Raw genomic sequence first — 26,929 nt, 5'->3', positions numbered from 1 at the left:
CCCAATGATAGATCTCCACATCTTTGCCATAACTTGTGTCAAAGAAAAATATTAGTGCACATTAATAGGTCAGATATGAAATTAGGCTCATTCAAATCATGAGGGGAATATCATGTTTATTAATGTGTTATGCCTCCAAATTGGTTGGTGGAAAACTTTGGTGGAAAAAGTCGTAATCCATAATAGGATTCTTAGAATTTGTTTTGAAAGACTCAAATCATGCATATTGGAGATTGACCTGTTAGAGCTTCCAACATCTTTAGCACTATTGATTGTAGTGATTTTAATAACTATTATTTTCAGTTTTATAAAGAGTGAAGCCCCAGGTCGATGGAAAAAATAAAATATTCTTGGTAAGGGTGTATTCGGAACTATATATGTTATTTTTAATAGAGAAACTGGGCATATGTGTGTCATGAAAGAGGCTCCTTTATTTCCTAGCCATTTTAGATCTTCTAAAATCACCAAGTAACTAGAAAATATGAACCTTTTCTTTTGGAGAATGTATACAACATTCATATATGTGACACAGTTGGAAGGATGGTCAATAAAGAAATACTTTTTTTTGGAAGATTACACCAAAAATGTATGTTTATCATCTTAGAGAAGAGGGACCTAGTGAGAAAATAGAAGGCGAAGAAGCAATTTCTAGTTTCCAAGAATGCCTTCTTCTTGTAGAATAATTTCAAGGGCTATGTGGAAGCTTAATTTATGACTCTGGTGTAAAACAATAGTTGTTCACATATTATGAAAGTGATTTTCTTTTCTCATAGAAAAGGGTAAATCCATGTTTAATATCATGGAACCATGTCATTCTCTTGCATGGTCCTCCTGGTATAGAGAATACCTCTTTGTGGAAATCATTAGCACATAAACTTTCAATTCGACTGAATACAAGATATTCTCCATCAAAATTGGCTAAGATTAATGGTTTTCTGAGAGTGTTAAACTAGTGACAAAGGTTTTCTAGAAAATTCATGAATGATGGAAGAAGAGAATAATTTGGTTACTATTTTTCATTGATGAGATGGAAAGTCTGGATTTTGCAAGATAAACAACATTATCTGGCTCAGAGCCTTCTAATTCTATAAGGGTTGTTAATTCTTTGTTAACTCGGTTGTATAGACTAAAATTCTACTCCAATATCATCATTCTAACAACAAATATAAAAACAACTATTGATATTGCATTTATTGATAGAGCAGATATTAAAGAATATATTGTACCTCCTACACTCCAAGCTTGTTATGATATACTTAGATCATATCTTCAAGAACTTCTCAGAACGAGAATTTTAATTATTCTTGTTGATACTAATGAGTCATCATTATTGAGTTATGAGAAAACTACCAAATGGCATTGATAGACATATGTTTCCCAATGTGGACCACATAGTGTAAGATGTTCCTGCTTTAAGGACAACTATAAGCCTGACAAAATAGAGAACAATGGAACCAGACTTAGTGACTATTCAAGACTTAGAAAATGTAAGACTTGTAGAATATCTTGCAAAACTTGTTATGAAATGTATGGGGTAGCTATCATGGGCTCTACACCTCAAATAGCCCATTTCCACACAATGGAATTCAATGAAAAGGACTTGCATGAGGAAACAAAAGTGCATGCTTCCTGAATGATAAATAATAAGGATTAAAGGTATCATGAATAGGGTTGAAAAATATTTCAGGCTTTCAATCCCATACTCAAGTTTATTTTGGGGAAAAAATTCCTTTGGCTAGTAGTGCATCCTCCTTTAGGAAAATAAAACTGAAAACTCTCATTTCAAAAGAAAAACTCAGATCACAGAGTACTCTCAGGTAGGATTCCAGTGATATATGTTTCTATTTGATATTATTACAATAAGGAAATCTCATTTCATTGGGCATGTGGGCTTACACATTGTTGATATTTGGAAGCCCTGGAAGACAACAAAATGATATATTTTTGGTTTCCATGTTTGTTATAACTAATTGGCTAAGCGGGTTGCTTCAAGTATCGTAACTAATGTGTTAGTTATTGCAAGAATGTGTGATATTTATCAACAATAATGATTGGATATTATAAACAAAACCAAGCATACATTGGGATATGGGTAAAGAATCAAAGGGTCTTGCAAAGTGCAACATCCCTCCTACAAGTTGCCACCACAAAGCTTGTGGCATTTCCTCTTGTATTATTTTGAATATTATCTTGTCATAAAATATCAAATATTAATATCATATGATTATAAAAGTCATTAAGAGTAAAAGAGTCATTGGGGATTTGATGAGTCATGAGGGCATTTGAAAGGTCAGGGTATGTCAAAGGTCACCTCACTTCTATAAATATACCCTCACGCATCATTTCTAAGTGGAATTTAGCACATGAGCTAGGGATAGCATTAGATAGTTGTTTTGTTCTTAAGGAGCTAGAGGCACTTAGATCATGGAAGATAGTAGGGCAAGATGTGGTGAGACTTGGGTTTAGCCTTGGGGATGATATGAAATGCTCACATACCACTATTGGGTTTTGATAGGATTGTGGCACGTGTATTGAATTGGTAGCATTATCAATGAGGAGTTCTTCATTTTGGCATATATTCCCATGAATTCCTTTGTTGGTTGTACCAGCTAACTGATACTCCAATTAAGTTTGCATGTGTTATTTCATGTTGGATTTATGTTGATGAACTAATTCATGGCTATGACATACATTTTCTTTGAGTATGCTTTCCTTAATCCATGTTATGCTAGAAACTGATCATGAACCAATTTGCAACTGGTTTCTAGTATCTTCTTGCTTGTATGTTTTAAGATGATGTTAGCTAGTTGGTTTATCTTAAGGAATATTGTTTTATTGTTTTGATATTAGGTTATTATTCATCATTCTACTAGTTGTAAAATTATGCTGTAAATTTTCAACTGCTTAAGAAGTTTGATATAAAATCAAGAGACATAATCCTACTCTACTGATCAACAAAATTCAATTCACATTTTATAACATCAATCACACACATCCAATAAGAAATAACACACATGCACAATATTTTTCCAAGGGAAAAAAACTGTTAAAAACCCCTTATGTTTGCTTGCATTAATCAAATGAATAGAGATGTATTACAATTGGTAGCTCAATTTGAGCTCAACCTGCAAGTCAATAACCTATTGCTATGTTCAACGAGAAGCTCCAAACCAAACTTAGTCAAAATTTGCCTTAGATTGAGCCCCTATTTCCTTGCTCAATTCCTAAGGAATTAGGCCCTATTATCTAGGAATTTTGCTCCAATTGACTGCACATTTCCCAAGGTTGATCATCTGGTTGCATGCAACACTTGTACACTCCAGAATAGTCTACACATAATGTTACATTACCTTGGAATATCCACCACAACTGGGGAACTCGAATTCTCTATATGCACTAGCTATTTTGGGTTGATTGATTGGTTAACTGGATGATTACTGAGTTAGACTGTTGTCCCACTACACAATTGACATCCACTAGTTCCTCCAACTATTACAACTAGTTTAACTAAAAACAACTTGAAATAACTGACCTTAATTGCTACAAATTATCAATCACACATTCTTAACTGAACTCCAAGCCATCTAACTCGAATTTACTGAGTAAAATGAGTGACACAATCCATGTCACACAAGTTAATTGCATCCAAGTTGTCTGTTGATGGGGTAATTCGAATTTTCTCATTTTGATCAAGGCAAAATCAAATTGATACTTTCTTGCTACATTTTTCATCACTCCCTCTCAGAAAGAAGGGGATTATCAATCACCCCTATCCTACACCTATGGAACTTGAAATTCCCTCTTGACAAGGCCTTTGTCAAAATGTTAGCATCTTGTTCCTTCATTAGAATGTAATGTAGCAACATTATCTGCCTCTACACACAAACCCATAAATGATGATATTGAATATTTATATGCTTGGATTGATCATGAAATGTCATATTCTCAGAGAGATTAATGCAACTTTGATTATCACAATACATCACCTTTGGATCCATCATCTGACTAGATAGTCCCACAAGTATATTTCTTATCCAAATCGTCTCACATGTTGCTTGACTTGCAGCCATGTATTCTACCTCTACCAAGTTGAGGGCCACATATCTTTGCTTGTTTCTATACCAAGAAACTGTTGTGGACCCAACACTGAAAATTCCACCTAATTTACACTTTTAGATGGATGGACTCCCTTCCCAATCTGCATATGTGAAGTTGCACAGCTTCACTTCCTCTATTTGTATGTACCATAATCCATACAGGGTAGTGCATATGAGGTACCAAAAAACATGCTTCGTTGCCTTCCAATACAATTTGGTCATCCTAACCATATCTTGGCTCAGTTGGTTGACTACATAGCACATATCTCGTCATGTGTTCACAAGATACATCAGTGAACCCACTAACTGTCGATAAATGGTAGCATCCACCTCTTCACTTGAAGTGGCAGTCTCCTTATTCTAGATAATTGCTAGAGGTGTCTCTATGGGCTTACAACTCTCCATCCAGAATAACTACAGTATCTCATTGGCATACCTTCCTTGAGATAGAAACAATTCCCCATCACCTTGCCATACTTCCAACCCAAGGAAGTAGTGCATGAGACCCATGTCCTTCATTTAAAATTCCCTTGCAAGGTCCTCCTTGCAATATTTGATCAACTAGACAGATAGCTATGGATCTTGATGTACCAAACATGAAGTGCTTGTTTGAAACTAGACAAGGCTCGCTTGAGTCATCACACATTAGCTCCCAATAAAATATCTCAAAACCTTTTTCTTGCTCGATGTACACCTCCTCCTCAATAACCCAATTGAGGAATGTTGTTTTTACATCCATCTAGAGGATCCTCCACCCCATCTGTGTAGCTAGTGCAAGAATTGATCTAATGGATGAATACCTTGCTATAGGAGCAAAGGTTTCTTCACAATCAATTCCCTCAACTTGAGAGAATCCTTTGGCCACAAATCTGGCTTTATAATTCTCTATTCTTTCATTTGTTGCATGATTAACCTTAAAGATCCATCTCAAACCCACAATTTATTTATCTCTTGGTCTTGGGACCACTTCCTAAACATTGTTCTTCATGATGAATTTGTATTTTTCCAACGTGGCATCAACCCAAAAATGTTTCTCTATTGCTTCCTAGAAAGAGGATGGCTCAATCTCTACAAGATCAGTCATTAGAACCATGTAGCCAGTTTACCTCTCAGGTGACCTCCTTTCCTTGTGAAAAATTGAAGGAGCTCCCACATTCTCCCTCACATCCTGCACCAATCTATCAGCTTCCCTGGTTCTTTTTCTTCCTTCTTTGGATGGTTCTGCTTGATCAAATATCTCCACTCTACCTCCTCTATGATCCTCCATTTGTGGTTGCTCCACAAATCCTTGAGTTTCCTCTTCATGATCCTCCTTTGGAACTAAAATCTCTTATTTTGGTGGGATCTTAAGCTCCCTCTCAAGACTGCACTGCATTTCTTTCTCCTCATCAAACTTTACATCCCTTCACATAATTTTCATTCTAAGGGAAGGTAAGTACACATGGTAATTATGTGTGGTTTTGATGTAACCAAAAACAAATCCCAACTTTGTTGTTGGCTCAAGCTTCTTCCTTGAATATTTGGAGAAATGGTAGTAAACAGAGGCTCCAAAAATTCTGAACTGAGACACATTTGACTTTGTCCTTAAGAAATCCTCCTCTAGTGTAATCATACCAAGAATCCAATGAAGACTCTAGTTCTGCAAGTAGATTATTGTGTTACGTGCCTCTGCCCACAAATGTAGTGGTAGGCCTTGGTCATGTAGCATAGCTCTTGCAACTCCAACAATGCTCTGATTCTTTCTCTCAGCTACCCCATCCTTCTGTGGGTTGTGGAGTGTTGTTAGCCCTCTTCAAATGCCTTTTTTCACATAGAAATCCTTGAAGTCATTTGAAACATGCTCACCTCCATTGTCAGTCCTAAGAGCCTTCACGTTCTTACTAGTCTCTTTCTCAAATATCGCCTTGAAATCCACAAACTTTGAGAATGTCTCATCCTTCTTCCACATGAATAAGATCCAAAACTTCCTTGAGAAATCATTAAAAAATATAACATAGTACTTATGTCTGGCAGTGGAGGTTGTATAGAAAGGTCCACATACATCATAATGGACTCTTTCCAAGACTTCATGTGCTTTTCTGTCTCGATCATGGAATGTGGCTTTTACATACCTCCCCGAGGTACAACCTTTGCAGACATCTTACTGCTCAAGTGATCCTTTAGGGAGACCATTGGTTATTTTCTCCATAATTTTCAAGGCACCATGATGCAAATGACCCAATCTCATGTGTCAAAGTTCATTGACATCACGGCTCTAGACTTTCTCTGCCTTACTACTTAATGTCACACAATCTTCCACATCAATTTTATACAGATTCTTCACACAAACCCGGATTTGTTTCACTTGTCCAGTGGCTATGTATCTTGGGAATGTTTTCCCTTTGTTGAAGATCACATCATAACCACAATCTTCCAAAACTGCAATAGAGATGAGATTATTCTTTAGGCCTCGAAAAAGAATGACATCTTTGAGGAAAAGAGGAGATCCCAACTCCCTCTTAAAGGTTATTGTACCAATCTTGGTCACACTATACCTTTTGTCATCCCCAAGCTCAATATGCATATGGATATCTTTCTCCTCCATGTCAATAAAAAACTCTCTATATCCTATCATGTGGAATGAGGCACTGGAGTCCAAGTACTACCCAATCCCTATCACCATGCTAGCCATGTATGTGATGAGGGTGATTCATGCTCGAACTATGAAGCCAAGGCTTCACCTGTTGCTCCTCCTGAGTTCTTCTTGTTATACTTTTTAAGTGGAAACTTCATAGGATAGTTTCCAAATTCATGACAATTGAACCATTTTATTTTAGACAAGTCTTTCTTCTTGTCCCCTTGGCTAGATTCTAGTTTGGTTTGAGACTTCTTCGCTTTTCCCTTATTTACCTTTCCAACCAATGCAAAATTTTCTTCATTCTCTACTTTGGATGATGTTCCATGTTGATTGTTTCTCCTATACTCTTCTTGTACCAAGTCATACCACAACCTTTCCAGTAAATTTTCCCTTCCATTCACTAAGCCCTGGTAGCTATGCCAACTTTTAGGAAGGCCTATAAGAGCTAGGCTCACTAGGTGCTCTTCTATAGCAGTCACACTAACCCCTCCAAGATCATCCCAATATCGTGTAAATTTTGTGAGATATTGCAAAATATTATCATTCTTCTCCATTTTAATTTTTCAAAGTTTGTCTTTGAGGGCCATTTTTGTATGATCATTGTTATTCTCAAACATCTATACTAGTGCCTTCCACATTGTGAAAGGAGTTTCTTTTCCATGGATATTTAAGACAATGTGGTCTCACACTCCCTCCATGCAATGAAATTAGAGTTTCCTTCCAAGGCATACTCTAATCTCAACCCGTTGAAGGTCATTTTCTTGATCTTGGCGGAATCCTGCTATATTGAAGCTACAAATTTGAACCTCCTAAGAAAAAACTTCGAAATTTTTGTTCTAATGTGAATCCAACTCTGATACCATGTAGAATTATGGTGTAGACTTAAAATTTCTCAAGAATTTTGATCTAAAATCAAGAGACACAATGCTACTCTATTGATCTATAGAATTCAATTCACAATTTAGAACACAAATCGCACACAAGTAATAAGAAATAACACATATGCACAATATTTTTCTGGGGAAAGTAGCTGCTAAAAACCCCTTATTCATGTTTGCATTAATCAGATGACTAGAGATGTATTACAATTGCTAGCTTTGTATGAGCTCAACCTGCAAGTGAATAACCTACCTCTCTGCTCAATGAGAAGCTCTGACCCAAACTTAGTCAAATTTTGCCTCAGCTTGAGCCCTTATTTCCTTACTCAATTCCTGAGGAATTAGGCCCCTATTATTTAGGAATTTTCCTCCAATTGACTGTGCGATTCCGAAGGTCAATTATCTGGCTGCATGCAACACATGTACACTCCAGAATAGTCTACAACTAATGTTACACTCCCTTGGAATCTCCACCACAACTGAGGAACTCAAATTATCTAGATGCACTATATTTTTTGGGTTGTTTGAACAATTAAATGGATTATCAATGTGATAGACTGTTGTCCCACTACACAACTAACCTTCCACTAGTTCCTTCAACTGTTAAAACCAGTTTAACTGAAAACAACTTGAAATAACTAACCTTGATTGCTACAAATTAGCAATCAAACATGCTTAACTGAAATCCAATACCTCTAACTTGAATTTACTGAGTCACACAAGCCATGTCACACAATTTAACTACATCCAAGTTGTTTGTTGATGTGGAAATTTGCATTTTCTCAATTTTATCAAGGCAAAATCAAATTGATACTTTCTTGTTACGTTTTTAAACAATAAGTTGTCAATTGAGAGTTAATTTCATCCTCATTCTTCAGGTATTACATGTTAGTGTCAGTCAGTTCTGCCTGTCATCAGTGATCAAATATGATTTTACCATGTTTTCTTAGGGGTCTCAAAGTCAAATTTTATCATGTCACTAGGTTTTCAAAATAAAATTTGGTCATTGGTTAGTGTGTCTAGGGTTATTTCTACTCTCTCAAGAATTTCACATGCCGGTCACTTTCATCACTCAGCTAAGTGTATCATCATTAAGAGACTATCATCATCATGTCAGTCATCACCATCATGATTTCATTCAGTTCAGTGTCTCCATTAGGTCATTAGGCTTTCAAGGTCACCAACACTTTCATTTCATGCATAAAATACGGCATAGGATGAGTTGTGATAAGCAAGTCTTTTCAATAAATTCTTATTTCAAATGTAATTTCATGTTTCTATATGTAATAAGTATTTCATAGCTACAGTTTAAAAGTTCCAAAAAGAAGGTACATTGTTCAAAAGAAGAAACAAAGTCCAAGTTACAAATGCCCAAGGCTGTCAGGGTCAAAGGAATGAAAGTCATATTTAAAAAGACATGTGGGGCCCATTATCGATCAAAAGAGTATTATGTGATGTCTATAAAAGCCCAAAGAGATTCATACACATTCCATTTACATTCTTATCTTACCTTGTCATCAAGTTAATTCCTCCTTAGGTGAGAAAACACAGGTTTTTTCAACCAAATTTGAAAATTTTGCTTGCCAATGCACTTATAGACAAGGCGCTGCGTTTCTAGAGGTGGTGATGCGCACTGATGAACTGTGCTGAGCATGGGACAAGGTCTCCAAAAATTACAAAAAATCACTCAAATTCGAGTTTTCAAGCCACTAAATCCATTTTTTTTATCCTCTAAGCTTCATAATAGGTAAGTACACTCCTTTGCATCCCCTATTTCTTTTAAAAAACAAAATGATTGTGACTTTGGTCCTCTAGAGGTTTCTATGAGTTTCATGTTTTGAGCTTGCAAATAATCATTTGGAGCTTTGAAATCCTAAAATCACTATCCATATACCTCTATTTTCATGCAACTCATCATCCCCATTCACTAACAAACCATTTCCCTTCATTCCAATTCAGCTCCCTACAAACCCTAGCCCTAATCTATCAAATTGGGCAGTTTCCCTAGCTAGGACTGTGTTTAAATTTCCTAGCTCATATCCCTCATTAATTTCCTTTCATTTAAATTCCTAAGGATTCTTAAAACCCCTGTCCATCTCCCAAAATTTCCCTACTCCCATCTTGTTATGTGGAATTTTGCATCTACAGATAAATACAATTTCCCTAGGTGGGTAGCTACACCTAGAACAAAAAATTTAAAGCACTTAACCTTTTCCTATAGAAGATAAATAAGACAAGGGACCTACTTGTTATCTTTCGCTTTCCCTTCGTCTCCTTTTTATGGCTCCCATCACTCCTTCTCGAACTTAATCCGATCGACAAGTACCTGCAATCATGAATAGAGTACAAAAACCAATCAAAGCAAGAGATCTATCTACTGTAAGAAAATCGTATCGAAATCATTTACACATATAATAATCATACATAAAGACAAGAATATGGGAAAAGGTGTAAACAGCTTTAGTAAGTAGAAGGAAGAATTACAACCATGAAGTCTATTCGATTTCCACTCTTCCAGCTTGGGTTCCAACCAACATCACATCAAAAGCACAACACTCTGGCAGCATAACAATACTTGCTTACAATATCAAACCTCACACCAACAGTATCTCCTTACAAATTCTCAAATTCCAACCCCTGATCACTTAGATGAGTGCTCAATTTATAGGAAAATGATGGTGGTTTGGTCATAAATGAGGGTATTGAATGACCTTCCAAACTTAGAGTTAGTTTCCATGGAGGAAGGGATGAGAGGATAGGAGGTTACTTAACTCATTCCCTATCGATTTTTGAGGTCATAGGAGATTATAAGTATGGGAATCTTCTAGATGGCTCCAATGATAAGAATATTCCTAGAACCCTATGATAATTTCAATCAATCTCGCCCAACGTAGATCAAAGGGAGCCTAAGTGCTCTGGAAAAAACCGTGACATGGGCCTACTTGCATTGAAGTGCACTTACCCCTGACCAAGGTTGCGTTGTTCCCTCAATGAGGCATTTTTGGAGGGCTTCAGGCCAAGAAACTCTCAGGGAAGGAGGCATTTAAAGTGGTGACTTGTCTAGGGCATGTAGTAACTGAATTAGGGTTTGATGAGCCCTAAAAGTACTGATATGAATGATGGGAGTGATGTGCCCAAATGGATCTGTAACTACTACCCCCTAAAGCATGAAGTCGAAAATGTTAATGTCGAGTAATATGCTTTACGATGTGATGAGGTTCCAAAGTGGATGGTGACCTGCATCGATTACAATACATAATATCATGATATTTTGATTTTTTCTCATGAATTATTAAGGGAAGGCATACCCATGCTCAACATATAAACTTTCGTTACAAGTACATAGATAGTCATCTACAGATATAGACCCATGATCGGATGACCATCAATGTAAAGCCATTGTATGGATGGTTTGGTACATTTCCTGAAATCGCAACCCGGATGGATGAAACTAGATCCGGGGTCTTCTATCTTGTTCAATCATTTGATCAAGTATGAGTCTAACCATGTGAATATGTGATCTAAAGTTGAACATGGGAAGACACCGTTTGATTACCAACCACTGCTGTAAGGCATTAATAGATGCGAGAGAAATCACTGATAATGATAATGATCCTCAAGGTACTGTAGTTCATTATGCATGGTGTGAATGGATGTTTTGATGTCGAACACCATACAACACTTTTAGTTGAAGGCCGGTGATGTCAACCTATTGCTGGAAGTGAGAAACTTGCCATTGATGTATGCAAGCCTCAAGGTACTGGAAGGGTGTTTTTAAGTCAACTTCTTGGATAATGTGTTGATGTCGACAAGAAGTGACTCATCGCAGGAGGGCCTTGATGTATCCCACATCAACTACAAGAAATAAGTGTAACGATTTTGGAGACGTAATGTAACTGATGACACACGGTTCAGGAATGGTGGTCATGAAAATGAAGGTTTACGAGTATTTCAAAGGATGAATTTAAATTGAGTGACTTCTCTTGAACATGTCGGCGACACTGAATGGATTGGCAGCATTGACCCAAAACCAAAGTAATGGATGGTATGATAGACCAAGGTATGATGACCATCAAGAAGGTAACCCAACCCAAATAGTCACAGTGATGAAGTGAAAGTATCATGTCCAAGAGTGACCTACTGCCATAAAGTGGTTTACCCCTTTACCCATTTTCCCTGGTCATTGCTGATCAGTACCTCTTTAATTTTATCAATCTTGAGGAGGATAACATATGCTTGTTGTATAATTCCACCCTTCGAGTGAATCCATCGCTATGTGATGTTTTAATGAGTCTAGCAAAGGTGAAACTCAGTCTTGTCATGATGGACAAGTTTGTCACTATTTGATGTTTGAACGAGTCTAATGACAATGATAACTCAGTCCTTTTCATGTTTAGAGAGTTTGAAAAGGGACAAAAATAAAACTCCACAAGTTCTTTTTCATATATTTGCCTCTCAAGTCCGAAAGAGCATAAAACAGTATAAGAGAGAACCTATTGACCATGTTCGATCAACGTATTCCTTTTTCGTAAATAATCTATCTTAGTCTTCAAAAGGGTTAAACTTATACTGAGTAGATGTCATTTTCAATCTGTTAACGAGCTAAAAAGGACAAGTGCTTGGCAATATTTTCATATTTTGAGAGTCTGAAAAGAGCTTAAAGAGGACTCCATTTAGAAGAACGAGTGGTGTCTAGGATAGAAACTGGTTCCGGTGATGTTGGAACTTCTCAAAACATGTTGATTTATGTGAATAGGTTGGCTAATAAGACCACTCATTGCAACTGTTCCTCAAAAGGGTAAAACAATCAAGTGAAAGCTTATGATCAGCCAAGTAGATAGTGACAATGGAAGGAGAAAAACCAAGGCTCATCTAACAAAAGAGGCTGATAGAATGGAAATCATGAGGGTTAAAAATGGAGATGGGTTCATTTTACATAAGTTTGAACCATAGGGAACTATGCTTGGATTCAGTTTCATGTTTACACAAGCTTGAAACAAAAAACTATGCTTCGATTCAATTTCATTTTTACACAAGCTTGAAATGAGAAATTATGCTTGAGATTGGTTTACATGCCCCCAGCATGATGACTCGATTCTAGGTGCATGCCCCCCAAGCTTCATTGCATTCACCTAAGTAGACTACTCGTGGCTATGAGGTGGATGGAATGAATGTTCATTTATGAGATCATAAGAAAGACTCGATTGGGATTTTACGAGATCTAATCAAAGACTCGAATTGGAACTTTGCTCCAGGGGGCCTTGTTTCATTTTTTAACGAGATTAACACAAGACAAGGAACTATGCTCATACCCTTTGTTAAATTTTTTAACGAGGTTGTCACAAGACCAGGAAATATCCTCATATTCTTTGTTTCATTTTTAACGAGCTTGACACAAGACAAAGAATTATCCTCATATTATTTGTTTCATTTTTTAATGAGGTTGACACAGTAAAATAACTATCCTCATATTCCTTATTTCATTTTTTAACGAGGTTGACACAAGACAAAGAATTATCCTCATATTCTTTGTTTCATTTTTTAAAGAGGTTTACACAAGACTAGGAACTATCCTCATATCCTTGATCACGATCCATAAGATGTCATGACTTCCAAGAGGTTCTCATCAGATGGGAGAACAATGCTCTGGAAGGGATCCATAACAAGGAATCCAAGATCTGGTTCCAATGTCCCTAATACATAATGTACAACATCACAGAATTGATCATCAGTTGATGTAGGCATGGAATGGGTTGCCACATAATTGACCCGTGGTGGGGAAGATACCATTGGGACAAAAGGACCATTTAGGGGAGATGGTTAACTGGAAACCATATTTGGACTAGGAAATGAAGGTTGGTCAACAGTGACAATTATGCCTTCATGCAAGAAACACATCACTCGAAAGAGTGTTGAAAGAATAGCTCCCATGTCATAAACATAGTTGCGCCCAAGAAGTAAACTATAATCTCAAGGGTCTAGGACTACCATCACATTGAGATAAACAACTTTTCCTCCCAAAGTAAAAGGCAACTAAGGGAAGATCCCTAATGGTTGATTGGTTCCTCTATTAAAAGCCAACATATTCTGGGTAACATATTCGAGCTTGCATAACTTTGTATGTAGTGGTATTTCCTGTAAAATGACCCCTAATGGGTCCATCATGTAAATATTACAAAACCTTCTTTGATTCATGTGCCTCTAGGCACCTGAGAAATATTTTGTTACTGTGCTTTCTATAAACCACTATGTGCACCAATTGATAGGCTAAAGATTTGAGGCGCAGTGCCCTATTATATCTCATGGAAAAGTGAGAGGTTATTGTGCCATGCTCAAGTTATTGGTGCACATATTCGTACCAAGAGTTTCTTCTTGCAGTGGGTAGTTCTTGCACTACATAACACATTTCAATTTCCTGCTCCTAACCGACGAGCTCAGCTTCTTCCTCCTGTGTGTGTACTGCCTTAGTTTCGATTTTGTAGAGACCATGACCCTTGACAATGTGAATTTTACTTGATAACAAGATAATACTCTTGCAAGCCAGTCATCCAGTTCGCACATCATTCACCCAACTCTTATTGTACGAGCAGTGAGTATACTGCTGGGTGAGGCACATACACTATGCAATGGTTCTTTAGCAAGTAGGGTATGAAGTATTTCATCACCTTGCATATTACATATTCTTGTTTGTCGATGGTGGGGCAGTTGAGTTTGGGTCCCTACATGCTTGCGCTCATGAAGGAGATGGGATGTTCGTCGTTCAGTTCATCCTTCTGAGTGAGTACTGCAGCGAGCGAGTTGTCAAAGGTGAAGGTGTATAGCAGGAATCCTTTGTTGAAATCTGGGCTGTAGAGTGCAGGTGCTTCTACAACAGGCTTCTTGATACGGATGAATGCATACTTTTCCCTCTTGCCCCAGTTGTAGACTACATCCATCTTGATCACATCTTGGATTGGTTTTACTATCTACGCATAATCCGAGAAGAAATTCCGAAGGAAGTTTATCTTTGCCAAGAAGGACTACATTTCTTTCTTGTTGGCTGGGTGAGGGATCTATGTAATAGTTTGGACTCAATCGAAATAAACCTTGATCCCACTTTTGGCAATGATGTGCCCAAGGAGGTTCCCCTTAGACACTGCAAATATGCTATTTTTGGGATTCAAGGAAATCCCATATTTCCGACATCCCTCAAAAATTTTCTTTAGATGGCATATGTGGTCTTCTCGTTTTCCTGAAAACATAGTCACATCATCGAGGTACACCACTATGCTCTATATGATGAGTTTGTGGAAGGCAATGTACATGGTGTACTGAAAGGTTGTGCCTGCATTCACGAGCCCAAATGGCATTCATCTGTATGCAAACGTACCCCACTTGGTACAAAAGGTAGTTTTGATTCTATGAGGTTCCACTACCAGAACCTGAATATATCCTAAAAATCCGTCAAGTAAGGAAAACATCTATGCCCTAGATGTTGTTTGAAAAATGTGCTCCATAGATGGCATGGGGTAGTTGTCTTTGTCCAAGGCATGGTTCAAGTTCCAGAAATCAACACACATGTGGATTTCCCCAGACTTCTTACATATAGAAACAAGGTTTGAAACCCATGTAGAATGACGAACTTTGTATATGATCCATGCATCCAACAACTTGGTGAGATCTTTCTGTATGAGGGGTTCAAGTGACGGATGTACTTTCCTCAGCTTCTACTGATATCACTTGACCCCTTCCTTGATCGGAATGATGTTTTGGATTATTCACGTGTCATAATTTTTCATATCATCATATGTCCACACGAACACATCATGGTATTGTTTAAACAAGTGGAAAAAGTCTTGCTGCTCGTGCTGTGTGAAACACGTATCGAGATTGATGAACTTAAGATCTTGTTCTATCCCAAAGTTAATTAGTTCATGCAAAATGGTAGAGTTGTTAGTTTTGTTGTTCCTTGTCCCTTGGAAGTATTCTTGCAATTCATATATTTTTTCCAAAGATACCGCACCTTTGGGGATAAGGTGCCCTTTCTCAATCTCTGCCCCAGCTTGCAAAGATCACTCGTGATCATCTTTTCCTATCACTGCATCCTTTAATATATTAGCGTTGGCCATGAAATGCAGTATCTGTTGATCATCATCAAACATGTGTAAATTAGATATGTTATTTGGGATAGATGGTCTATACAAAGTTTTAACAGTAAATCTATCCCTAATCAATGACATTCTAGAAGCTATGTTTTCCAAAGAATTGCCAGCTGCATTATGCGTTCTTGGTACAACAATGATATTAAATGCTTGGAAGTTAGAGATCAATTGCCATAACCTCTTGCTGGTAACTTTTGAGATGAGGTGATAAATAGTGAATGGTGTTACATACATGTTGTGCCACTATATTTGAATCACCTACCACTTTGAGCATGACCACGTTGAGGCTCATGGCTTTTTACAAGCCCAACATGAGTGCTTTGTATTCAGCAATTTTGTTTGTGCACTCGAACTCCAAGTGGCGTGAAATCAAATTTTTCCTATTTTATGGGTTAATCAAGATGCACCTAGCTCCTGAGCCATCCTGTGTCTTTGATCTATCAAATTACATGGTCCACAACTCGTCATCACATGGACCGTTTGGCGTGCTTGCACTACTGCTACTAATGTTACAATGTACTATACAAGTTTCATTTCCATCAATTGGGCAAGGAAGGAGACTCAACTGCATGTCTGGTGGGGTTGGAGTTGGTCATGCAGGATAACATGCCATCATTGTTCCCAAGAGGCAGTTGTTGAACATGAGCTCTGCGAAGGCCAACGATTCATTCTCGCCATTGATGTGAGTGACATTATGCCTGATGTATCTCTCGGATAACACCCGGATTTGATTGTTTTTCCCTTATACAGAAGCCACATGTGCGAGAAGTCTATATAAAAGTATCCATTTAGCTTGTTGGACCAGTCTCTACTAAGTAGTAAGACATACGCTTTTGGTATGTCCACAACAACAATGTTTATACACTGGTGAACTTGGCCGTCATGAGAGAGTCAAATGATCACTTCCTGAAGTTCACCAATTGTTGGTATGGATGTCTGATCAAGTTGGATGATATGCGTGGATGTCTTTCTCCATTTTGCATTTATCCTTTTGGCAATGGAGAGTAGCATGACATTGGCTACCATTCTCAAATCAACCAAACAGTTGTGAACATTACAGTTAAAGATCTCAAATGAAAGCAGGAATGGAGGGCAAATAGAGTTTGCTTCTTCCATCCGAAGTGTGCTTATCATAGTTGAAAGTGATCCTGGAGGTTTTCTTGCTCCCTTTCTTGTAGAGGTTGCGTTATCCATTGATGTATGCCCTAGTGCACGTAGCAGGGTGTATCACTGATTCTAGATCTTAGCCAACTCGAACAAACTGATGTTTTTGCGAGTTTCTTCATGACTTCCATAATGTTTTAATCGAGAGGGGATAGACTCACGAAGATGTGTGGGGTAACAATGATATTTGTGTTGTTTGGTAGAGTTTTATGTAGTTTACTACTCATGGACATACTCTTATCCGCCGATGTCTTCTCTAGATTGCTTTGTGTTTTCTACTTTTGGACGATTGGTGGATCAACCTTCCTTAGTAGTTAGAGATTTTGTTTCAGTTCCCCAAGTGTAGTGGGAGCCCCCTTACTTATGAGATTTTAACGATCATTTTGATTTTGGTGCTGCTTCTCAGTGTTTGTCTTTTGCACTGCTTGCAAGCAATGATACATGTTCACCACATGCCCAGAGCTTGATGCCTCATGAAGTGCAACATCTTCGTCATTGTCTGTATCTCTCAGTTGTCCCTGAGCACTTCTTGTTACGTTGAGTGCGCGGTTGCACACTGAGCCTGCAACTCGCTTCCAGTCCGAACAAGACCCTTCCGAGTGATCATCTTCATGAAATGAACAAAATTTGTTGTTCATGCACTGTTCGAGCATGAACACTAAACTTTGTGCAGTTTTAGTTGGGAAGTGGTTGTTACCTGATGACATGCTTCCTTTTCTTTGTCTCGATGGTCGACTACTCACAGATGTGTCAATTGTTCGTTGTTTGATCTCAGACACTTCTGTTGTCATTTTTTTGACTAAATGAGTAAGGGTGTCAATATCACTTGTTTCCTTATCCTTACCCTTGCTCATTGCAGCCTAGGACCTCTTGCTCACATCTCTGGAGTCCTTCGTTGGTTCATCATCCTTGATGACTCCAATCGTGTGTAGGTCCTTTTCAACAATAGTTGCCTCTTCGCAATTTTCTAACAGTGTTCGTTTCGCAGCTCATTTGACGAACTATGCAATGTTGGTCGGCAGTGCGTATGTGTAGTAGTCAACAATGATGGAGTCATGAGGTTTCATGTCCGCTGCAAACTTATTCAATATGTGCAGAAACCTCTGATTGAAATTTTTTACTTTTTATTTCCCCTCCATCATCAGGCTTCTCAAGTCTTTGAGTAACATGGCTGGGGTTTTGTCGTCAGCAAACTTTTCCAGAAACATATGTTTGAACATACCCTAGTTATGTATGGAGTTTACGAGAAGAATATGATACCATGTTGTTTTGCAACCATCCAAGGTACATGGGAACAGTCTACATGCAGCTTCATCGTATCATATGTCAAGGGTCTGTAGTTGTAGGTAGAAGTTGTCCAAGTGATCTTCTGCCTTCACTCTACTGTCAGGGTCGAACTTTTTAATCATTATCTCCGACTGCTTCAGCATATTATGCAAAGCACCCGAGAGAGCCAATGGTCCCTGGGTCAACCATTCTAGATTTTGGTTAGCCATGTCTTCTTCTTCTTCATCCTCTTCCTCTTCTTCAAAATATGACGGTTCCATCTCTAAGTCTAATGGTTCTTCTCTGCCTCTTCCTCCTCCACTGCCTTCCCCTCTGCCTCCTGTACCAGAGTCTGAGACCAAGATCACGAGGGTGTCTCATTCTCCCTGTTGGAAGACCGGAGGTTCCTCTACATTCTTAATCACTTCTGCTAGACCTTCAAGTGTGGCAAGAACTACTTCTTCCACCAATGATACAACAACCCTTGTGGGAGTGGTTTTGGGCTATCTTGATACATGTGGAAGATGTTGTATTCCTAGGATCAGTCTGATTGCTTTCGCAAACTGATAGGTGATAGGACAGATGAAGCGAAGGTGTTGATACGAAATTTCCTGTTCACGTTTGGTGGGTGAGGAGTAACGAACTTCAGAGTCACACATAAGTGAGAGGGAGTGCTAGTTACTACCTTGATTAGATGGTTGATGAGTGGGTGTGAGAGGACATTCAGCCATAAACAACTTGCAGCCCTCCTTCTAGCGCTAGAAATTTTGATGGTGCTGGACCCACCAACATTTAGGGGATCTCCCTAGTATGAAGTCCAAACTAGACCTCACACCATTTGGTGTAGGAGTCCCATTCGGTATGATGGCCCAATTGCCATTATCTTAAATTTTTGCCTTAGCTCTTACTTGTCAGCACATGAGAGTGGTCTTCTTTGTCTTCGAGGTTCGTGTGCCTCCTGACTGCCAGTGTTACTTGTGTCAAGGTTCTTTCACCGTAGAGGGAGAGGGTGGAGGTGAGTCTCTAGTTGAAACAGAAGCAATCCTAACTCTATCAGATACACAAAACACAACAGGACATGCACAACTTCCAAAGGAGTAGTCCACATGGATGCTACAGTCTCAACACACAAGAGGAGATAGCATGTACAACACCCAGCGGGGCAGTACGTGCAAGTGTGATGATCATATAACAAGTTTATGGGAAAGGTTCTTTCTGGTGTCTGGTGAGGCAACCCATGTGGGTAGGACAACATTAACAACTTATACAACATATTTTCATCAATATATATGTATTAGATCAATTGAAAGAGTTCAATTGTTTAACACAGGTTAAAGCAACATGCATTACAAGTGTTCAAGATTAGTTGATTAACTTGCAGGTAGTGTAGATTGAAATGGATTATTGGACACTTCTGCGTTGTTTTGGGTGACATTCGGTCGAGTCGATTCTAGGTGGAGGTCTGGCTATTAGAGGGTGATCCGATCGTCAAAAATTCAGAAAAATGACTAAGTGTGTGAGAAAGTAAATTTGTGCATACGTGACCTTGTGAGCACACACTCAACATGACTTGATGACAAGATGCCTCAAACCATCAAGACAACATATACTCAACATGAATAACTAACGGTATGAGTAACAAGCATGACACTTGTGATAGACCATTGAACGATGTTGATGATGCTTGTGTGACAGTACATACAACTTCGTGTGTGAGTGTGACGAATGTTTACCTAGCGAATACAACTTGTACACACAAAGTGGAGCCTTGTGCATGACCAAAACGTAGCTACAAGCATGAAGTTGTGACCAACATGAAAAAAGATGGTTGTTGAACATTCAATCAAGGAGGGCACAAAGACTCAAAACGAGCTCATGGGGTGAGCCTAAGTGCTTGCAAACATCAAGTAAAAATCCAAGGGAGGCTCTGAAATTGGATGCAGGCCAAAATTTTGGAGGGTGTTGCAGTCGCTACAACAAAAAGTTTATTTACATTGATCTTAGATTTATTATAATAGGCTTACTACTCAAATTTATTAACTAAATATGAAAATGAAATAATAAGAAAATGAACACACCATTTACATAAAGGAACACAACATATATCCTAGAAAACCCAAAATAGGAGAAAACCAAGCTAGAAGGTGAGGTTAATGCTCTGCTCTCTTTTCTTCAATTATGAAATCCAAATAAGAGGAAAGGAACACTCACTCTGGAGTTTTCTTTGACAACGTGGTCTGAATGGTTGCTACAAAATTTTCCTCCTTCTCTATTAGGCTCTCAAATTCCAATTCTATATGTTTTTTTAAACTAAGGAACAAGTTCAATACTAAAACATGGAATGCCCTCTCTTCCTAGTGGCTCTATATTTAACATATGATGATAACCATCTAGGATTATTGTTTTTGCATGCCCAAACACTAAACTAGTGTTATGGTTTTAACCTTCTATAATATTCTTGAAAGTCCACATGTATTATCCCAACACATGAGTAATGGGGCCTAACATGGCATGCACTCGATATCATGGTGCACGACAAGCTTGATTAATTCATGGGATGCATAACTTTGGATAACAAGATTCAATTGAGGCAAATTTCACATCATTGGAAATGTCTTAGTTTGTAGAACAACATCAAGATTTATGAGCTATGCTTATAAAATTTTGACCCAAAAAAGTGTTGTGTGATCCTTAAAAGTATCTCTAGAAGGTTCCTAACCCAAAATCTCCAAACTACAATTTTCTAGTAAAAGGGACCGTACATGCCAATTTCTCCAAATTTCCCTCCTAAAAAGTATGAAGATAAATGAAAAATAATATAACAACCCATTTTGAATCATTGGAACTATATAAAAGTTGTAGGGAAGACATATGTATTGCATTTTGAGCAACTAGAAATTCAAACAATGGCACTAGTTGATATGTTCTTCCACCTAAGTCCACTTGTTAACCAACCATGCACTACACTAGAATCAATAAGAATAAGATGTTGGCATTATGATGCCTGTGTTGTACTTGATGGAAACCCACTTGTAGCAGAACAACTCAATTGTATATGGTAACCACATGAATCTGCAAAAGAGATATCAGATGTGACAGAATGCATGACAGTTGTGTTTACAGATGTGATGAAATGCAGGGTAGTTTTAAGGAATCAGTTCAGAAGGTAGCTCGCTCAAATGAAAGATCACAGTACAACATGACAACAACAAAGAATTACAATTTAGACTACAAAGAATGAAGAAAGAGAGGTATACGCAGGTTCACCTTGACCAAGCTACATATACACACAAGTTAACAGAACAAAAGGAACGTATAACGTACACACGCACTTTCACAGAAGGAAAAGCACATATATCTTGGAAAACTAAGTTTTTGGTCCAAGGTATTTGGTCCATGGTATTTTGATCCATGGTATTGGTCCATGGTATATGGTCGGAGGTATTGACCCTAGGTATTTGGTCGAAGGTATTGGTCCTAAGTGGTTTTGGTCCATTGTAATTGAGAAAGGCCTAAAATATATATAAGGAGGAGAAGATCATTAGGCCTAGTGAACAAGAATTGAATATCTGATGAAGTGTGAGATCCAGTATGCAGGTTATTGACTTATGGTGCTTTGTTTGATCTGAACCAAGGATGAACCTTAGTGGTTGATGAGGGATAAGATCTAATGATGGATCAGGATCTTAAGGCTAGACATGAATTATCATTATATGGTTTGATCATGTATAGTCTATATCTGAATACTGACGCATGTGTTGTTCTGTAAGTGTTATGATATGGGTATGACATAAGTCTGGAATAGCTGCTAAATTATGAATCAATATTTACAGAAATATACGTTGGTTGGCTTTGATAAAAGCACGTATACATGCTAGTTTAACACATCTAAGTAGTGTATACATTATGTAATATGATATTTGAAGTTACAGGTGGATCTAACTGTTGTTGCAGAATTTTGGGTTCTGCTCTGTGTTTTGGTGATTGTAGTTTGATGATAGTATATTGAATGTTCAGATTGATTGATTGTGATTTGCTTCAGTGGCAATGGGATTTCAGTGATTCAGTTATGGGTGATTCAGAGTTTTATGATTGAGTTTCAATAATTGGTTAATGCAGATGTATTTGATGGTTGTAGTACAATGGTGATTGATTTTGAGCTTCAATGTTGATAATGGGTCCAGTATGAAAATTAGATGAAATGAGGCCTTCATGTGTATTTTTGTGTACGAGGAGCATCCAGTCTGAAAATTTATGAAACGTGGTCCCTAGAGGAAGAGAGAAGGTTGTAGCCTTTTGTAGGTCGGCGCCTACGTACTAGTAAGCATATCAGCTAGTACAAGAGCTAGGGGGTTGTATCTCCTTTCCAGTAGAAGCTAGAGAACGAGAGAAGGTAGTAACCTTCTACAGGTAGAAGCTTGTGTACTAATGTGAGTCTGCACCAGTACAATGTTGTAAACAAATTTTCTTATTAAAAGAAGACATAGATGACAACAGCAGGTGGTTTTCACCCACATTGGGTTTCCACCTTAAATCTTGGTGTTCATGCGTGTTGGTTATGTGTGATGGATCATTCTATTATTAACTGCACATGGTTATTGTTTAATGTTTAATAAAGTATTGATGCACAGATTAAAGATCAACATATGATGAATTAACTGAGTCATTAGTTTGATGGATATATGCTTGTTTCCTTAAACATAGTTACATGTACACGCAGGATACCTTCATTGAAGCAGCATATATAAATTTGAGTATGAAAAGAAAAAGGTTATTGACTTGACTAATACTGATTCACCCCCACACCCCCCCCCCCTTTCAGTATTATTTCCAACATAAGAAACATCCAACTATATGGCTATGTTGTAGCCACTACAACAACACCCAAAAAAATTAGTTTATATATCTAAATTTTTGGCCCCCCTATGCTTTTCAAGCTCTTAATGAGTATCCATGTGGTTTGAAATAGTCAAGAAATCTTTAATAACTTAGTTATCATCAAGGCTACAATTGCACAAGTGCTTAATATGTTCATGAGGCTAGTGGACTAAGATTTCATGTCTTGCTTCATCCTTGACATTATATTTTATGACATTTTTCATTCATTCATCTTACAAAGGATGTTACAATACTGCCTCTCCATTTGTCTTTATATAGGTTAATGGAATTAGTTTTTTAAAGAAGGTGCTAGAGCTATACTTATGTTTGCCTTTTGTATGTCTAGGGTTTTGAACAAGGCTACAATTAGAATACGAGGCTTGTTAACATTAGAAATAACTCTTATTGGGAAGCAGGTTCTATTAGGTTGATAGGTATATAAGATGCATCATAAACCATATGTGGTTCAATGTCAGTATATTGTTGTAAGGATCAATTTGGCTTCATTCATACTTGAGTTCACAAGTGATAATGAGTTTGGACTCCCCTCCACTCAAAATATTCCTCAGACTCCTTTTCCTATGATTTCCTAAGATTTAACCTCTCCTTTGACCTAACTATGGTTCCATCACATTGTAGCAAGTCAAGCATTAAAAATTTAAAACTTGTGTTTTCCTGCCTTTTTCACAAGTCGTAATCACAACTTGTAGTGCTAGTCTTCAAAGCTTATGTAAGTTTGATTTACAATTTACTCTGAGAAGCTTATCCTCTTTAGTAACAAATCACATTTCTAGTTCATATTGACTTGTAATTGCCATCTAAAATTGTGATTTGAGACTAAGACTACCTCCATCGCATGTGACAAATCCAAGTCACATTTTTTCACTGCAACCCCATCACACACCATCATTACATTTTGTCTTACTTGTTGGGTATATTATAGTTTGATCTACCCTCTTCATGAACATTTATATCCTAAAAGCCACCTCCACTTAATCCTCTCTATGTCGAGCCTTGACATACACACTCTCTCTTCATTATATCCTTTGCATAAACCACCTGAACCCTTACTCAATTATCAGACCTAACATTTATTTCCCCAAACCCTCACTCATTATATATTTTTCCATAGTTTCTATCCTAAATTTAATCCATAATCCATTGGCTAAAGTTCCATTTCATATCTCGACTATGCATTGAGGAATCGCATAAGTTTATTGAGCAAATTCATATGACTTTATTACATGAAATTGTTCATTTTCTAGAAACAGTGTATGTCCATGGGTTGAATTTCAATGGTTTACTATATTAAATTATAGAATCGCTCTTGATTGATATATATATATATATATATATATATATATATATATATATGGTGAAATCATATTTGGCCTTGATTCATATTGGTCATTATATAAGGTGAATGTGAACATAGGATTTGAGTGCCATACCTTTGAGTCGACTTGCCATTTGTGAAGAGATTTTCCCTAAACCACAAATTATGCATATAATTTGCACTCTAATTTATTGTGTTCTAGATATGCCATTGGAAATTTCATTGAGCCTCATCCTTTCCTTAAGTCACAAACTTCATTTACATGCTCCAATGTTGTTGTGATTCATAAATTTGACTGGATATAGGATTTTGTTTTTAATTCACAGGTCGTAACTATTGTCTTTAGTGAATTTGGGAATCTAATTTGCAACCAGAGTTGCATCTCCCCTTAACAAGTCACAAATTGCACTCTCATCTTTCATTAACACTAGAACTTCAAATTGTGACTTAGACTATAACTTGAACCTATGATTTGACTAGGGTTTAAATTTTCAATTAGCATGGGATATTTTTGGTCTTCATGTCACAAATCACACTTACAATCTCTAGTGAGAATAGATCCTGAAAATGTGACTTACAGTGCATTTGGGTTTGAATTTGGACATGCTCCTTCGTCATCACACCAATAGTGGAGAACACATATATATAAATAAGTATCTAGCTCTTTCATTTTCATTAGCTATGGTTTGGGCAACCAAAGGAAATTATGTGTTATAATGTAAGATCAAATGAATTTAAATAAGGATTAACCTAAGAATGATGGGTTTCACCAATGGTGTTTGCATTGCAATTGAAGATCATAATATTGAAGGTTCTTTAATTTTATTGAGTGTGTGCAGCAGCTGCCTTTGGATGTGAAAAATAGTGCTTTGACCAAAAGGAAAAATGGAACCCAATGATAGATCTCCACATCTTTGCCATAACTTGTTTCAAAGAAAAATATTAGTGCACATTAATAGGTCAGAGATGAAATTAGGCTCATTCAAATCATGAGGGGAATATCATGTTTATTAATGTGTTATGCCTCCAAATTGGTTGGTGGAAAACTTTGGTGGAAAAGTCGTAATCCATAATAGGATTCTTAGAATTTGTTTTGAAAGACTCAAATCATGCATATTGGAGATTGACCTGTTAGAGCTTCCAACATCTTTAGCACTATTGATTGTAGTGATTTTAATAACTATTCTTTTCAGTTTTATAAAGAGTGAAGCCCCATGTCGATGGAAAAAATAAAATATTCTTGGTAAGGGTGTATTCAGAACTATATATGTTGTTTTTAATAGAGAAATTGGGCATATGTGTGTCATGAAAGAGGCTCCTTTATTTCCTTGCCATTTTAGATCTTCTAAAATCACCAAGTAACTAGAAAATATGAACCTTTTCTTTTGGAGAATGTCTACAACATTCATATATGTGACACAATTGGAAGGATGGTCAACAAAGAAATACTTTTTTTTTGGAAGATTACACATAATGTATGTTTATCATCTTAGAGAAGAGGGACTTGGTGAGAAAATAGAAGGCGAAGAAGCAATTTCTAGTTTCCAAGAATGCCTTCTTCCTGCAGAATAATTTCAAGGGCTATGTGGAAGCTTAATTTATGACTCTAGTGTAAAACAATAGATGTTCACATATTATGAAAGTGCTTTTCTTTTCTCATAGAAAAGGGTAAATCCATGTTTAATATCATGGAACCATGTCATTCTCTTGCATGGTCCTCCTAGTATAGAGAATACCTCTTTGTGGAAATCATTAGCACATAAACTTTCAATTCGACTAAATACAAGATATTATCCGTCAAAATTGGCTAAGATTAATGGTTTTCTGAGTGTGTTAAACTAGTGACAAAGGTTTTCTAGAAAATTCATGAAATGATGGAAGAAGAGAATAATTTGGTTACTATTTTTCATTGATGAGATCGAAAGTCTGGATTTTGCAAGATAAACAACATTATCTGGCTCCGAGCCTTCTAATTCTATAAGGGTTGTTAATTATTTGTTAACTTGGTTGTATAGACTAAAATTCTACTCCAATATCATCATTCTAACAACAAATATAAAAACAACTAATGATATTGCATTTATTAATAGAGCAGATATTAAAGAATATATTGTACCTCCTACACTCCAAGCTTGTTATGATATACTTAGATCATATCTTCAAGAACTTCTCAGAACGAGAATTTTAATTGTTCTTGTTGATACTAATGAGTCATCATTATTGAGTTATGAGAAAACTACCAAATGGCATTGATAGACATATGTTTCCCAATGTGGACCACATAGTGTAATATGTTCCTGCTTTAAGGACAACTATAAGCCTGACAAAATAGAGAACAATGGAACCAGGCTTAGTGACTATTCAAGACTTAGAAAATGTAAGACTTGTAGAATATCTTGCAAAACTTGTTATGAAATGTATGGGGTAGCTATCATGGGCTCTACACCTCAAATAGCCCATTTCCACACAATGGAATTCAATGAAAAGGACTTGCATGAGGAAACAAAAGTGCATGCTTCCTGAATGATAAATAATAAGGATTAAAGGTATCA

At 37.2% G+C, this 26,929-nt stretch overlaps 2 pseudogenes; both read left to right on the top strand.

Annotated features, from left to right (window-relative positions):
* The window catches only part of LOC149258821 (pachytene checkpoint protein 2 homolog pseudogene), a 55,899-nt pseudogene extending 54,536 nt beyond the window's left edge, over positions 1-1,363 (top strand).
* Positions 1,364-1,448: 85 nt separating this feature from the next.
* Positions 1,449-26,630, top strand: LOC149258820 (pachytene checkpoint protein 2 homolog pseudogene; annotated as a pseudogene).
* The last annotated feature ends 299 nt before the right edge of the window (positions 26,631-26,929 follow it).

Source organism: Pinus tabuliformis, chromosome 6 (genome assembly GCF_031772625.1).
Source record: "Pinus tabuliformis cultivar Carrire ecotype Pingquan chromosome 6, CPIR1, whole genome shotgun sequence".
Lineage (NCBI taxonomy): Eukaryota > Viridiplantae > Streptophyta > Pinopsida > Pinales > Pinaceae > Pinus > Pinus tabuliformis.
Note: the sequence above shows the minus strand (reverse complement) of the source record. Positions and strands in the feature narration are given on the sequence as shown.